This window comes from Haemaphysalis longicornis, unplaced genomic scaffold (genome assembly GCF_048455015.1).
Source record: "Haemaphysalis longicornis isolate Haplotype H1 unplaced genomic scaffold, Haemaphysalis longicornis Haplotype H1 scaffold_10, whole genome shotgun sequence".
NCBI classification, from domain to species: domain Eukaryota; kingdom Metazoa; phylum Arthropoda; class Arachnida; order Ixodida; family Ixodidae; genus Haemaphysalis; species Haemaphysalis longicornis.
This window is the reverse complement of record NW_027526204.1, coordinates 25,874,750-25,892,416: the sequence shown is the minus strand read 5'-3', so window position 1 is coordinate 25,892,416 and position 17,667 is coordinate 25,874,750.

Genomic DNA, 17,667 nt, shown 5'->3' with positions numbered 1-17,667 from the left:
GGAGCCCGAATGGGGAGCACAAAAATGAAATAGACCTCATATTATGCGATAACCCTGGCGTCGTGCAGGATGTGGAAGTGCTCGGAAGGGTAAGGTGTAGTGACCACCGTATGGTAAGATCTCGAATTACGCTAGATTTGAGGAGGGACCGCAACAAGCTAGTACGAAAGAAGCCGATAAACGAACTAACAGTAAGACGTAAAGTAGAAGAATTCAGGATCGCGCTGCAGAACCAATATTCCGCCCTTAACGAGGAAGCCGAGCCCACGACCCAGGAAGCCAGCGACAACTTTACACGCATCATCACGGAGTGTGCAGTAGAGGTCGGGGGCACTATGGCTAGACAGGATACTAGTAAACTAGACAGGATACTAGGAAACGGCAAACTATGAGAATCTCTACCGCAGCTGACAGAATAGAACTAGCCGAGCTCTCGAAGTTAATCAATAAGCGTAAGACAGCTGACATACGGAAGTATAATATGGAGAGGATCGAATACGCTGTAAAGAACGGAGGTAGCCTGAAAGCAGTGAAGAGACGTCTTGGCGTGGGGAAAAATCAGATGTATGCACTTAAGGATAAGCAAGGCAATGTCATCACAAATAGGGATAAAATAGTCACAGTGGCCGAGGAGTTCTATAGGGATCTGTACAGTAGCCGGGACACACAGGATAATGCCGAACGAGACAGCAGTTCAGAGGAGATAGACATCCCACCAGTAACGACCGAAGAAGAAAGGAAGGCTTTGAAAGAAATGAAAGGGGGCAAAGCACCTGGTGAGGATCAGATAACAGCAGACCTCTTGAAGGATGGCGGAGAAATTGTACTTGAAAAACTGGCAAACCTGTATACGCAATGCCTAATGACCGCAATGGTACCGGAATCTCGGAAGAACGCGAACATGATCCTAATCCATAAGAAAGGCGACATGAAGGACTTGAAAAATTACAGGCCGATCAGCTTACTGTCAGTCGTCTACAAGGTATTTACCAAGGTAATCGCTAACCGAATCTCTGCAACCTTAGATTTCAGTCAACCTAAAGAACAAGCAGGGTTCCGTAAAGGTTATTCAACAATGGACCATATTCACACGATCAATCAGGTGATAGAGAAGTGCGCTGAGTATACTGAACCCCTATATATAGCCTTCATAGATTATGAGAAAGCATTTGACTCGGTCGAAACCCTAGCAGTCATTCAGGCATTACGAAACCAGGGGGTAGATGAGCATTATGTAAGAATACTAGAGGATATCTACAGTGGGTCTACAGCTTACAATCATCCTCCATAGGGAGAGCAGTAAAATACCTATAAGGAAGGGTGTCAGACAAGGAGACACAATCTCTCCAATGTTATTCACAGCATGCTTACAAGAAGTATTCAGAACGTTGGATTGGGAACAGGTGGGAGTAAGGGTTAATGGAGAATACCTCAGTAACCTCAGATTTGCTGATGACGTTGCCTTGCTAAGTAACTCGGGGGACGAATTGCAAAGCATGCTTTCCGCACTGGGCGAACAGAGTAGAACCGTGGGCCTGAAAATTAATATGCAGAAAACTAAAGTAATGATCAATAACCTCGGGACAGCACAGCAATTTGAGATAGGTGGCGAGGCAGTGGAAGTGGTAAGCGAATATATCTACTTAGGCCAAGTTGTGACCCCAGATCCCAACCATGAGGCAGAGATAATTAGAAGGATCAGAATGGGGTGGGGTGCATATGGCATACATTCTCAGATAATGAATAGCAGCCTACCATTGTCGCTGAAGAAGAAAGTGTATGACAGCTGCATCTTACCGGTACTCACCTACGGGGCAGAAACTTGGAGGCTCACTAAGAGGGTTCAACTTAAATTGAGTACGACTCAGCTGGCAATGGAGCGGAAAATGATAGGTGTAACATTAAGGGACAAGAAGAGAGCGGAGTGGGTCAGAGAGCAAACTGGTGTTAAAGACATATTAGTAGAAATTAAGAAGAGGAAATGGACGTGGGCAGGGCATGTAATGCGAAGGCAAGATAACCGCTGGTCATTAAGGGTAACAGAGTGGATCCCTAGAGAAGGCAAGCGTTGCAGGGGGCGGCAGAAAGTTAGATGGGCAGATGAGATCAAGAAGTTTGCGGGGATAAATTGGTCACAGTTGGCACAGGACCGAGGTAATTGGAGAATAATGGGAGAGGCCTTTGCCCTGCAGTGGGCGTAGATAGGCTGGTGATGATGATGATGATGATTATGATATATATATATATATATATATATATATATATATATAGGGAGCAGTTGAACTTTGAAGTTGGTAGAGAACACAAGAAAAGGAAACTTTGAACAAAGTAAAAGCACGATTGTTGCCAACGTTTAAGCAAGGCGACTTGCTTTCGTCAGGGCCTATATATATATACATATATACCCAGGCAGAACAAACATGACTGTTCGGTCTAACTCAAGCCGATGTACTTTGGCCGGCTATTTTTCAGCCATGTTTGGCCCGTGTCCCTAATGTGGGCCCTTTGGCCATATACGGCCGTTCTCCCATGACTGTCCAATGGGCAGTGTCTGTCGGCCAGTCGACCAGCTTAACTTCATACGACCAGATTACAGCCGTGAGGCTCTCGCCATTCAAAAGCCACTCGTATGCGGCCGAAGTACGGCCACCGGAGTACAGCCGAGATGCGGTCGTCAGACTCCAGCCGGACTAAAATTGCTAGAAATTCGGCCGTGCTACGGGCGTTGGAGTTGAGCCACAGTACGTTAACGGTACTGAGGCCGGTGGATGACCGCTGCATGCAGCACAAGCAGATGACTCAGTCGCGCTTTGCAGAAGCACAAACCCAGGATGTTGGTTCCACTGTACCAACATCTTAGTGAACCCGCATGCCACCACCAGCCGTCCAGCCTTTAGCGCAGCCTTGCTTAATTATCAGCGTCAGTTGAAACCAAACTTCATTTATTAAACACTGCCCACAAATGGTCGTTCCTTTAACTGCTGTGCCTCTTTTACTGGCGAATACAGAAAATATTGAGTTCTTTGGAGAGCTGGAATATATGTATTGTCCAGGTCCTGATATATTCTGTGGCGCGGCTTACCTGTAATAAACGGGGAAGGAGGGGGTCGAGGGAGGGCGGAAGGCGCATACTTTAGTGTGCTTCTTTTAGCCACTTTTTTTTCAGGACAATCTTCCTAAACACTTTCATGTTCTGACTAAATTAACCATTTTTGCAACATTAGCTTCACCAGTTTTTTGTATATAAAACCTGCGCGAATGCCTTTACGTAGGATTTTGGTACTTCACAACACACTCAAGAGCATTCAATATAATTTCCTTCGCACAAAAAGTATGTCCCGTATTTGCCCATTTTTCTGCTAAGAAATTTTCTACTCGATCAACTTTTCTGATGATCTTTCACAGGGCTGATCCTAGGAGAGACCGAACAAGTACTCTCATTTTAAATCTATTTTTCATGTTTTTATGAGTGACGTGCACACCACTTAATAGTCCAAAAGAAAATAAATTTCCTCTATGGTCGTGCTACGCTAAAAAATTCTAGACGTATTGCGAATGACGCCCTGCTTCAGATGGCTGCAGTTGTATCCCTCTGTGTTCACACAAGGAAAGGCATAGTCATAAAGGCATAGACTAGAGTTTCGTAATTTGTTTCAAACCAATATCATAGCAATGGTAGTATTCATACGGAAAACCTAGCATACTGCAACGACTAAAACAATATTTCATTCATTGGTCAAGTTTGAATGCGTACGGTCGGAGGCGAACTTGCGGCTCCGCAAGTTTATTTACTTATTTATTTATTTATTTTATACCTGCTTGCGTTTGCATGCATTACAGCAGGGAGATACATAACACTAAGCATCAAATATGAGAAAAAATAAGAAAATATTTCTACGAAGCGCGACGAAAATCGTCATTATAAACAGTGGATGCAATGATGCGTGGAAGATAGTTACACTCTCGTAGTTACCTAAAATGAAATGAATCGCGCAAGGCGTCACCTTTAAAGGAAAGTTAATAATTTGCTTTAAGATTGCGGTCCCACTTTGGGATATATCTAGAATGGCGCTTAAATACATTTTTGCCCTTGGATTACAGTTTTTGAAAGATAGATATTACGTTTACAAAGATCTCTCACGTCTTACCATTTAGGTTTACATTTACTTTCCCCCATGCTATGTTGGCAGCGCCAATTACCTAATACGAATCGCACTGCCCTATTCTGTATGTTTTCGAGATGATCAACCAGGGTTGGTGTAGGGATCCCACAAAACAAATGCGTACCCCAGCATTGAGCGCACATGAGTGAAATACGATTGTTCTTTTAAGGCAGGTGGAGGTTTCCTGAAATTTTATCTCCGAAATCCAAAAACACGTGCAGCCGTAACTTTTATGTCGTGGGCAAGTCTATTTAACCTTTAACCACTCGTTAAGCAAACACGTAGTTATCTATATCCCCGGCAGTTCTTAAACCAGTGTAATTTACGGTATACGTATTCAATTCGAATGAAGGTTTTCTTGTAAAAGCGACGTTAACACAATTTTAACATTCAATGATATTTATGAATCACTACACCAGGATATTATTAAATTCGAATCATGCTGCAGGTATTCGGAATCACGTTCATTCGCTATAGTCCTGTAAACTAGACAGTCATTCGCGAACATTTTGAAGAAAGATTTGAGGCCAATAGTAATAACATGTCTATATAACAGAAACAAAACAGAACTAGCAACTGAGCCTTGGGGAATTCCTGAGGTCACGGGAACATATCCGGACGAACAACCATTGAGAGCGACCGACTGCTGTCTTAGAGAGATATACTCGGCTATCCATGCGATAACTGATTCATTCAGTTTATCGCCCACAATGTACTAATAAGAAGGTGATATTGAACACCGTCAGATGCTTTTTTGCAGTACAAGAAAATGCAGTCAACTACTTTTAGCTTATCTATTCCTACAGCCAAATCGTGCGTGAACTCAAAAGGCTGCGTTGAACAAGAAAAATCCGATGAAATCCGTGTTTGCTAGGATGCTGGCGACTATGTTTAACCAAATGATTCATATTCCAAGCGTAGCTGAGCTCACCTTCAAACACCGCAACTAAATTAATATCCACGCTTCGTCATTCACAAGGCTCTGTTGTTATGAAAAATTTTAAATAACACTTGTTTCTAAATAGCCCGTCATAAAATCTTAGGAAGTAACCAAGTGCAGGGCAAGAAGTTGAGCCTACCAATGCACGAGCTAAGCCTCTTCTACGTTAATCACAAACAAAATATTAAATAGCATTCCGTTGGCCTAAAAGGTTCCCTAGTAATGTCCAGTGAGTACTTGCACCTGCCCATTCACATAGAACACTTATTACTGTTTGACAAACGAAGTTCGTTCCTTCAAAACGTAAAAAACACCGAGCTGATAAAAAACGCGTCTACGTCATTTGGCTCTCTAACGGCTCTTTGTTCACTCAGGGAAAAACCGGTCCTACACCAGCGGGTCTTCCTTCCAAACACTTCTGTGCATGAAGTCTCGGCGGCCATACCCCTGCCGGTGTTTGGCTGTACGCCACTTACCCAAAGAAAGACGTACAACCTGAGACCTTACGTGGGCTGGTCTCCCCTTGAACACTGATCGGCAAAAATTGTGGGGCCATTCAATTGAGTATTTCGGCCGAGGACCGCTAACCGAATGAAACATTTACATTCTGAGGCCGTACGTCGGCCGGTCTCTTTTATAACACCGGTCGCCCGAAGAAAACTAATACTCTGCCGCCCGACGCGTGGTTCACCGTTCAAAGAGGGAAAGGGAGGCAGCCATGCTCCGGCCGGTCTCTTTTCGAACACCAACTGCCACACGAATACGAATATTCTGCGGCGGGAAGCTGGCCCTGCTTCCGCTGAACACCGCTTCCCGAATGAAAAACGGATGCCGTAAAGTCGTACTTCGTCCGTTGTCTTTCTCAACATCGGAAGCCGAAAGTGAACTGAATATCTGGAAGCCGGATAGCTGCCGTGGTGCGTCTGAACACAGGCGCCCGGCTAATTACAGAAGCGCTGCTTGCCTAATGTTGGCCGTTCATCGTATGATCAGTGGCTGCCAGAACGTGGATGATGTGCAGCATTACCCCCTACCCTGAGAAAGCATCGTCCCGATGCATCGTCTGATTGATGGTCCCGCGAGTCGTACGGCAAACACAACAGTTCAAGATTCAGTCCAGCGGGTGTAGTATGGCTTCATTCGTGCTACATGAACGACGTCGGACTGTGACATGGTGCGAGGAGAACGTACTGTGCCCTCCGGAGGAACATCGTACTTCACGTTGCCTGTCTGGCGCAGAACCTTGTAGGGTCCAAAGTAGCGACGCACCAATTTTTCGGAGTAACCCTTCCGTCGAACAGGGCTCCACACCCAGACAAGGTCTCCTGGTGGATATGTAATCTCCCTGTGACGCGCATTATACCTCCGGGCATCGTTTACTTGCTGGCATCGAATGCACTGGCGAGCCAGCTGCCGTGTGGCCTCTGCACGGTGTGCGATTTCTTCGGCGTCTGTGGTGACGACAGAGCACTCGTCAGGTTAAAGCATGGAGTCCAATATTGTCAGGACGTCTCGACCATGCACCAAGTGAAACGGGGAAAACCGTGCTGTTTCCTCCGCTGCCGTATTGTAGGCGAAGGTCATGTAGGGTAGTATGGCATCCCAGTTCGAGTGGTCGACGTCAACATACATAGAGAGCATATCGGCAATGATCTTGTTTAGCCGCTCCGTTAGTCCGTTCGCCTGCGGGTGGTAGGCGGTTGTCTTCAGTTGGCTTGTGCAGCTGAGACGTATCACTTCTTTAAGAAGTTGTGCTGTGAACGCAGCTCCCCTGTGCGTGATAACAACTGTGGAGGCGCAGTGACGAAGGACAATGTTCTCGACAAAGGACTTGGCAACTTCTGTGGCCGTGCTTCAGGGAAGGGCCTTTGTTTCACAGTAACGCGTTAAGTAGTCCGTAGCGACGATGATTGATCTGCTGCCGGACGATGACAAAGAAAAAGACCCCAGAAGATTCATATCGATCTTCTGAAACGGCAATTTTGGAGGGTCAACCGGCAGGAGTAGACGGGCGGCCTTTTCGGCCGGTGTTTTCCGCCTCTGGCAGTCTCGGGAAGTTTGTACGTACTGCTTGATATCAACCGCAAGCTTCGGCCAGTAATACCGTAGACGTATGGGGGTTAAGGTACGGGCGAAGCCGAGATTTCCGGAGGACGGTTCATCGTGACAGTCCTGCAGAATGTCTGCAAGTACTTTTCTTGGTGGAACGAGCAAGTATGTTGTTTCTGTGTAATCGAAATTTTTTTATACACCATGTTGTTACGCAGACAAAATGATGTACAGCCGCGTGAGAAAGATCTGGATAGCTGAGAGGTACATTCTTGGAGGTAATGGATGACTGGGCGAAGCTCCGGGTCATTTCATTGGTCTTGAGCAAGGTCAGAAGGAGTGACGGCTCCAAGAAAGCCGCTATCATCGTCTTCCTCGGTAGAGATTTTGTCGATTGGGGCGCGGGAGAGGCAGCCTGCGTAACTGTGGTTACGGCCAGACTTTCGACGACACTGACATCGAACTTCTGTAGCCGGAGACTCCAGCGAGCGAGACGTCCAGACGGTTCTTTCAGGTTGGCCAACCCGCACAGAGTGATGCTCAGTAGCCACCTTGAAATGTCGTCCATAGATGTATGGCCGACATTTGGGGACGGCCCAGACGACAGCCAAGCATTCCTTCTCGGTTGTAGAGTAGTTGGCTTCGGCGCGTGACAGAGTACGGCTCACATAAGCGACAACCCGCTCTACACCATCTTGCCACTGTACAAGCACTGCACCTAACGCGATGCGTCTCGCGTCAGTATGCAGTTCAGTGTCAGCGTCCTCGTCAAAGTTGCCGAGCAGAGGTGGAGTCTGCAACCGACTTTTCAATTCGTCGAATGCGGCACACTCTTTTGGGCCCCAACTGAACTGCACATCATTCTTTGTTAGGCGAGTTAACGGCTCCACTATATCGGAAAAGTTCTCCACAAAGCGACGATAGTACGCGCAGAGGCCGAGAAAACGGCGTATGGCGTTTTCGTCACTTGGTGTTGGGAAAGCGGCGACAGCAGCTGTCTTGTCGGGGTCAGGGCGGACACCTTGGAAGCTGACCAGGTGGCCCAAGAACTTCAGCTTTTCGTACCCAAAGTGGCACTTCTCTGCTTTTAACGACAGTTTCGTGGATCGGACGGCCTCAAGAACCGCTCTCAGACGCACTAGGTGCTCTTCGAACGTTCTAGAAAACACTACCACGTCGCTTAAAATGTACAAGGCACGTCTGCCACTTTAGTCCAGATAGAACAATCTCCATCATCCGTTGGAAAGTGGCGGGAGCGGAGCAAAAACCAAAAAGCAGGAACTTAAATTCGTAGAGGCCGTCCGGAGACACGAAAGCTGTTTTTATGCAGAAATGCATTATAGTTATCCTCCTCGGCCGGCGCATCTTCCCGATCTGAACCCGGTCGAAGAGCGGCTCATCGCGCCTCGACTCCCCTTCATGAGCATCAGGCGGCTGACTCGAGGCAACGGGCAGTTTAGAATCAAGGGACAGGCGGTGAACATGCCCATTGACGTATCGAAGGTTGTGCGGTGCCTTCCTCGCATGGTACCCGAGGACGTTGCGTTCGACGTTCACATCAAGCAGAGGCTGATGAGTCCGGCAACGTACAAGCGCTGGTTGGTGAAGCGCGGCAACATCCTGGCTTGGCTCAAGCATCTGGAACACACCCCGCTGTATCGCGCCATCGACGTTCGGGTCGACTGGAGTCGGCTCGATCACTTCGATGACGGCGGCGAACGAGAGGAACCTCAGGAAGATGACGTCGATGATGCTGACGGTGAGTTCGAAACGATTCCCGACGACTTTGACGTGAACAATCCTCTGCAGTTGGTGGTTGCGCTCAACGCGGTCTCGAAGGCACTTTACTATAACGAAGCGGAAATGACGGCCGTGGGAAAAGAAAAAAATAAATGAATACGCTCACACTCTCGCCTCTCTCTTCGCCATTAATCGCATCACACTCATCGGTGCACCCAATGCATTTCTGCATCCTCACAATCCCCCTCGGGGAGGTGCGGGGGAATTTTTTTCACGGTCTCGTTCCTTTCTTCAATTTGCCAATAACCTCTCCGCAAATCAATAAACGAGAAAAATCTAGCATGGCGCAACCGATCCAACGAGTCATCAATACGCGGCAAAGGATAGACGTCTTGCTTCGTAACTTTGTTAAGCTTCCGGTCTTCTACGCAAAAACGAAGAGTACTGTCTTTCTTCTCAACAAGGACGACCGGGGATGCCCAAGGACTTGTCGATGGCTGGATGACGTCGTCTCGGAGCATTTGTTTCACTTCGCGATGGATAGCCTCGCCTCCTTTTGTTGAAACTCGGTAAGGGTGTTGGTGAATTGGTCGCTCGTGTTGGTCGGTGATGATGCATTGCTTGGCCATGGTTGTTTGTCGAACTTTAGACATTGCAGCAAAGCAGTTGCCAAATGAGTTGAGAACATCGCAAAGCTGTTGCTGTTGCGACATCGGCAGGTCAGGGTTTACGTAAATTTTGCCGACCTTCTGAGATTCCTTCCGCGTGGACAAGATTCCCAGAACAAGATTCTTTTCTTCGTCGCTTACTGCATCCAGGTATGCAACTGCTGTTCTGTGTGATAAGTGCTGGTGTTCCGCACTGAAGTTCGTAAGCAGTATTTCTGTTAATTGGTTGCTGATGTCGACGAGGCCACGGGCTGCACAGACCTGTCGGTTGAGCAGCAGAGAAAACGTTTTGTTCGGCGATACCGCAACTGACAGGTGATTGCTCGCACTCAACAGAAACGAACATACTGCTTCGGGGAGGTAAATTAACAATCTCGTCGCAAATTCGCAGCGCAGGCCAGGAGAGGTCCCTCTCGTCGTCGACTGACAGAGGTTTCAAAAATGTAACCAAAATATCCCGCTAGTCGATCACGACCCCGTATTCGCGGAGAAAGTCCAAACCGAGAATAAGTTGTTTCGAGCACTCCTTCAGCACAGCAAAACAGCCGGGGGAATGTTGAATATTGAATTAGAATTCGGGCGGTGCACACACCAGTCGGCACAACAACGTGGCCACCAGCTGTGCTGATCCGCGGTCCACACCATGGCGTCGTTACTTAACGCAGGTTGGACGCGAGTGAACACCTAATAACAGAATAGTCAGCGCCGGTATCGACGAGAGCAGTTACCGAGTGGTTGTCGACGAGGACCGGGATGTCGGCAGAAAGAAGTTTGTTCGCTTCAACAAACGTTCGATTTCGGTGGTCGTCATGCGGCGGTCGTGGCGTCGGTGGAGGTTCTTGAGCTTTATGGGAAGTGGGCTCACCCCCGGAGGTCGCTGAGTTTAGTTTCCCCGGTGTGGGCTCGGAGACCGGTTCCCGCCAGATTGAGGAGAGCCGGGACGTCTCGGTGATGAGTACGTGCGAGGGGTAGGTGTGCGGGACTGATGAGTAGCGGGCGGCGTTGACGTCAGCTCGTGGGCGGAAAGGTACTCCTCGATTTCCCAAGGTCGTTCACCGTAGCGCGGTTGAGGTGCGTTCGGTGAGACCCCGCGAAGTCCCAGGCGGTGGTAAGGGCAGTGACAGAACACGTGGCCTTCTTCACCACAATGGTTGCACAGGGGCCGATTCCCTGATGTGCGCCAAACGGTCGCTTTCCGTTCGAGACTTGTTCGGTCATATCGTGCGGCCGGGTTCAACATGCGTCCGAACGATTGTGTTACAGTTGGTAACACCTAGGGCGGTGCCGAGGTCGGCGTGCGCAGCACTTCCGTGTAAGTGTGATGTTCCACTGTTGGAGCCAGCATAGGATACACATCCGTGTACGTTCAAACAGGGCTTGCATCATCGGCCGGTGCCGCGGGTGCCATTGCTCGCCGTAGTACACCGTTATCTCTTGTCGAAAATCCGGCCCCTCATTCATAGTAATCAGCACGGTTTTATACCTGCCCGGTCCGTCGAATGAAACCTTGCCTGCTTTCTGAGTGACGCCAGCAAGTACATACTTTCACGTCAACAAATGGATGCCATCTACTTCGACTGCAGCAAGGCCTTCGACCGCGTAAACCATGATTTGCTCCTTCGCAAACTGTCTTCTTATGGCTTGGCTCCTGCTTTCTGCGAGTGGTTTGCAACCTACCTCAAACAGAGAACAAACTTTGTTCAGTACGCTGGTGCTAAGTCTCGCAGCTTCACTGTACCGTCCGGGGTTCCCCAGGGCTCTATTCTCGGTCCTTTATTGTTTAACTTATTTGTGAATGATGTGCAGTTAATTATAAAGCATTCATCTCTATTGCAGTTTGCAGACGACATGAAACTCTATCGCGTAGTGGGATCACAGGCGGACTGCGCCCAGCTTCAACGCGACGTACAAGCAATCTCCCTCTGGTGCAAAACTAACTACTTAGATTTGAATCCATTGAAGACCGTTACAATTACATACACTCGAAAAACCTCTCCTTTAACCTTCCCATACCACCTCGACTCTCTGACGATAAGAAGAGTAAGCGAAACACGTGATTTGGGCGTTGTGATGGATTCGAAACTACGATTCACACCGCATGTAAACTACCTCGCACGCTCATCTCTTCGGACTTTGGGCGCTATCTCTCGTGCAACAAGGGACTTCTCAGGAGGTTCGTGTTTCCTTGCTCTGTACAAAGCCCTTGTACTCCCAAAGCTGGAGTTTGCATCGGCAGTCTGGAACTGCATGAGTGCGTCGTCGTCTTTGCGCTTGGAAAGGGTTCAGAAAAGGTTCACGCGCATCTTCTCTCGCCGCTACACCCTACACGAGAAATACGCTTACAAGGATGTCATCAAGCGGCTGAAGCTCGAAGAACTGCAATCTAGACGCACAAACCGCGATTTAGTGTTTTTGTTCAAGTGTATCCACTCCAGATTCGACAGCCCGAAATTAGTGAGCTCTGTTCGGCTAAGGGCACCAATTCGAGCTCTCCGCCCCCACCTTTGCTTTGATGTGACCACCTCAGAGATGCTGTCTCCAGTGTGCCGTGTGCAACGTGTGTACAATGATGACTTTCGTGCATCTTTGGACGTCTTTTCCGGCAATGTTAACTCTTTTAAACGCGCCCTGAAAAATGCATGCATTTGAAGCCGCTGTTGCCCATTCAGTATGGTATAGAAGTTATCTCGTGTTCGTGTTTTCCCTTCCCTTCCCATTTTCTACACTTGCACCGTTTGCCGTACACATACTCCCGTGCACCTATGTATGTGTGTCCGCAGGTGTGTGTGCATGCATGCACGTGCGCATTTGCCTGCACTTGTTCACCTTGACATGCACCCGCGTGGGCATGCGTGTATGTATGTTTTGTTTGCACTCACGAGCGTATGTGCCGTGCATACGTATAAATTTTGCTTTATATGTACTTATTACCAGTATCCATGTTCCCCAGTAAGTTACGATGGTGGATCGTACTGAACTTGCGTGTATGCCAATGTACTTTGTAGTATACCTTGTCACAAGCCCTGTCTCAGCGCGTCCTAATGTACCTGACTGTAATCTCAATTCCTTAAATGTATACATTGAGTGTGTGTGTGTGTGTGTGTGTGTGTGTGTGTGTGTGTGTGTGTGTGTGTGTGTGTGTGTGTGTGTGTATGTGTGTGTGTGTGTGTGTGCGTGTGTGTGTATGTGCGTGTGCGTGCGCGCATGCGTGCGTGCTTACGTGTGTGTGAGTGCGTGTGCGTGCCTGCGAGCACGCGCGTGTGCGGTGGTACTATGTACTTTGTGATCCCTGCACTTCATAACCAGTCTCCATGTTTTACCGTTTGTTTATCTGTGTGTCGCCCTATCCTTTTTGTGTGCACCACCCAAGAAGGCCTAGTGCTGTTGGTGGGCACCACCCAATAAACAATAAACAATAAACTTCGTCTTGGACGACGTCGGTAAAAGCAGCGAAAGGTGGTCGACAGTCACCCTGCTCAAGAAGCAGCAGTTCCTCACTCACGACGCTCCTCACGAGCTCCCGGAGAGCGTGTTAATCGTTGACCGCTGAAGAGCAGGCGGCCACACTGGCTTGACGCCCGTACTGCATGTTGCGCTGCTGCAGTGCCCGCTCCTGAGGTCGCTTCCCGAACGAAGTCAGCAACCGTTCTTGGCGGGCTGCGTACAAGGCCAGCGAATAGCTGTTCCTTTACGCTGCGCATCAGATGGTGCACGGTCTTTGCTTCACTCATACCAGGATCAGCTCGACGATACAAACGCGTCATGTCCTCGCCGAACATAGAGACCCTCTTGTTCCGTTCGGTTTTTGCGCCCTGGACTGTGAAGCAATTTCGGCCTTTTCCTTCCGCTCGCTATTTTCGAAGCCTTCGAGCAACTGCCCCAAAATTCCAACCACCTTGTCAATATAGGCGCGTTGTTTTCGTACGCCGTCTGTGCCGACCCTCTGAGTGAACAGTAAATGCTTCTCAGCTGACGTGCGTCGTCCCACTCATTGAACGCAGCGACCCGATCGAAATGATCGTGCCAGTCCTCGATGTCTTCGAAGATGTCGCCGTGGAACAGCCGCGGTGTGTGCGGCAGATGCCTCACCAGAGGCGAGAAGGCTCCGCTGCACTGGTTGGTTTGGAAAGCCGTAGTGGTTCTCATGACGCTTGGAGGCTTCACCTGCCGGCCAAATTCCGGTGGTAGACCTCGAATGCGGCAACTTCCCTTGTGCACTGGTGTTGTCTCCAGATGACACTGGCGTGGGTCGGTAAACTTGCCTGGTTCGAAGTGCATGGGATCACCCCGGACCTCTGCCACAGATGTCGTAAATAAAGGTAGAAAAACAGTATCTAGTGGGTTTAAAAGACATACAGACGGTACCGAAGCTGACGCACAACCAGAGCTGCCGTGGTAGCACCTTAGTACCTTCTTCTCAGACCCAATGTTCAGAAAGACACTTACACAAACAGGGAGATTGTCCAAGGCATGCGGCATTATATATATATATATATATATATATATATATATATATATATATATATATATATATATATATATGTATATATAGTCGCAAAGTGGAGTCCTTAGTTGCTGCAGGAATACGCACAAAGTAGAAGTATGCTCTTCGGAGACTTTATTTCCAACGTTTCGACCTGAGATAGGTCTTCCTCAGGAATTCCTCAGGTCTTCCTGAGGTCTTCCCCAAAGCTTTCATTCCTGAGGAAGTACTGTCTCAGGTCGAAACGTTGGAAATAAAGTCTCCGAAGAGCGTACTTCTACTTTGTGCATATATATATATATATAAATATAAATATATATATATATATATATATATATATATATATATATATATATATATATATATATATATATATATATATATATATATATATATATATATATATATTTTGTGAGCACAAGGAGAATCTACAGTCTTGGGACAATATACTGCGCTGGGACAATCGCCGTGCTCCGATAGGATGCCCTATTGTCATCGCTTCATCTTCATCAACTCGGCTTCTGGCATCATCATCACCGCTTCCTGACTGGGTCTTCCTCGGTTATCGTCTCTCGGAATAAACCGCACTCCTTCACGAGTCCTCGACTCTCTCAGGCCATATATATATATATATATATATATATATATATATATATATTTATATACATACACACATATATACCCAGGCAGAACAAACAGGATAACGTCGACGACACGTTCTCCTGTATTATTTTCCGCTCCGACATAGACACACAGTACGGACGGCGACGAACGATACAGCATCCGTCTGTGTCGATGCGATGCACCGCTGCTGAAGTCTTCCCTAGGACAGAAGAGTACGCGTCAAAAGAACTGTGGTGTTTGGTCAGCAGAAGCAGCAATGCTTGCCTGTCCTCTGGCGGAAGGTCAGAACTTATGGTGGAGTTAAAAGCCGAAACTGGAGCGGGCGATGGGGAAACGTGGTCATCTGTTGAAATGGTTGACAGCGGAAGAACACAGGCTTCTTCATCGCCGAAAACCGAAGCGATGGTGGCACCTTGTGGCACTAAAGTTGCTTCAGCAGATGTATTCACCACGGCAACAAAAGCCGGCCCACATGAAAAATGGACGAGACAGGTAGGTATGACCACTCCTTTGAGAATGAAATTGCCAGCTGGTGCAATCAACACTTCGCCATCGGTGACTCTGCCGGACGACACGGAGAAAACGGTTTCTTTGTCTGGAAAGAGCACACAATCAGTTGTTGCGACCAGACTGTCCGTTCTACTTTCCAACAAACTGGCAAGGCAGGGGTCAGTGATGTGAATGGTGGGTTGATTACAGGGGATGATTGCCGATGCTGATGACAGGAAATCCCAGCCCAAGATGACTTCATGTGCACATGGGGACAATACCGTGAACTGTATGTGGTGGCGAATCCCATCAATAAAAACACGCGCAGTGCATAGTCGAGATGGTCGAATCTTTCCACCGTTGGCACCACGCAGAGCAGGAACAGTATACGGCGTTGTCACCTTGCGTATACGAGAGCACAAATCTGCGTGAATAACCGAAATGCTAGCCCCAGTGTCCACTAAAGCTTCAACCCAAACGCCTTCAATGAAAAACCTTAATGTGTTCGATGGTGACTCAGGGGGACTTTGAGATTTTTCCTGTGATGCAGTTTCCCCCCATAAAACTGCTGCTTTCAGTTTTCCGGGTCTCTGTCAAAAACTTGTGATGCGGGTCGGAGAGGGGAGGAAGACCGGCGGAAAGGCGAAGGCGAACGTTGCCTGGGAGAACGTGTACTCCGGGGCCGGTCACCTGAATCAACTGGGGGCGTAGCGCGAGGTGCAGGAGGCGAGTACACACGCTGGCGAGGGGCGTAGTTGAAGCGGTTATCTCGCTCGTATGGGGCGTAGCCGCGCCGCTGGTCCAGCTGTGGTCGACGGCAAAAGCGAGAAATGTGCCCTCTGATGCCACAGTAGTAGCAGACGGGCTAGTCGTTAATAGGGTGCGGTGCTCGCCAAGTTGAATGGAAAGTCGGTGCGGCCGGAGGTGCAGAAAGGGCGGTCAAGTGGCCGTGCGAAGGTGGGGACACGATATGCTCCATGGGAACAGGTGATCGGGATACCACTCGGAGTAAGTTGGCATGTGAAGAGGAGCGCTATGACAGGGCTGAGGAAGAGTTTTTATGGACACCAGCTCCTCTATGATCATGTCACGCAGACCAGGCGCGCGACCGTGGGTATTCTGAGCGCAGGGTGTGTCACGATGACGCAACTCTTCACGGATGATGTCGCGAATCAAAGTACGGAACTCGGCATAGGCAAAGTGTCGTGTTGAATGCGGATGGACTGGAGATGGTCGAGCCGCTGGCAGATCGTTCGCACACCAGCAACGGCAATGGGGTTCTGAATCGCCATAGCATTAAAGGCAAAATGAGCGATCCCTTTCAGGATGTGGCGTACCTTCTCCGTTTCAGGCATGTCCTTGTTGAACCGGTGGCATAGCGCGAGGACATCTTCAATGTATGAAGCGTAAGTCTCCTCCGGGCCTTGCACACGGGCATCAAGTTTCTTTTTGGCTGCATCCGAGCAAGCCGAGGACGTTCCGAAGATCTTACGTATTTCGTCCTTGAAGTTCGACTAATTAGAGAAACTGTCCTGGTTAAGGAACCACGTCTTCGCCACTTTATTCAGGGACCAGCCAACATTCTTCAGTTTGAATGCGTCGTCCCATCGGTTGCACGCGCTCACTCGCTCAAACTGGTCCAGCCATTCCTCAACGTCTTCACCCCGAAGGCCAGTGAAAAAGGGCGCTTTGCGTTGGGGGGTGGTGATAGCAAAGGTGGGCTGGACGGGAACTGCAGCGTTGCTGCCCCCATTGCTGCTCTCGCGATCCATGGGGCTAGTTGGTAAGCGCCGACCTGATCGAAGCTCCAGTTGTGCGATTCAGAGAGGTAGACGGCAGGATCGAAGGCACCCTCCACCACTTGAGAGAGTCGAGGACTCGTGAAGGAGAGCGGTTTATTCCGAGAGCCGATAACCGAGGAAGACCCAGTCAGGAAGAGGTGATGATGATGCCAGAAGCCGAGATGATGAAGATGAAGCGATGACGATAGGGCATCCTACCGGAGCACGGCGATTGTCCCAGCACAGTAGATTGTCCCAAGAATGTAGATTCTCCTGGTGCTCACAATATACATATATATATATATATATATGTATATATATATATATTTATATATATATATATATATATATATATTGGCTCGAAGACAAGGACGATGCAGTTGTCTTGAATGAGAAACACGTTTATTGGAGCGAACTTGTGCTCCCCTAAGAACTCAAAAGAATAGAGAGGGGGCGAAGCAGCGGTCAACAAAGTGACTTACACAGGCGAGTGTCGTCGAATCGAATGCCCTGGTGTCCGCACTGCAGACTTTTTATCTTTCGGCGAGCGTGGTTCTCGAAACGTCGATTCACATCGAGAACATAGTAGATCCAAGAAGATTATTCTGGGCTGTTCACGTTAGATCGGAAGGCTCTCCCTATCACAACAGATAACACATGCGGCACAGAAAGAAAGAATGGAACACGCGCTTCCCTTGGCGCCTAGATAACACAGACCGGCGCAGCCGGG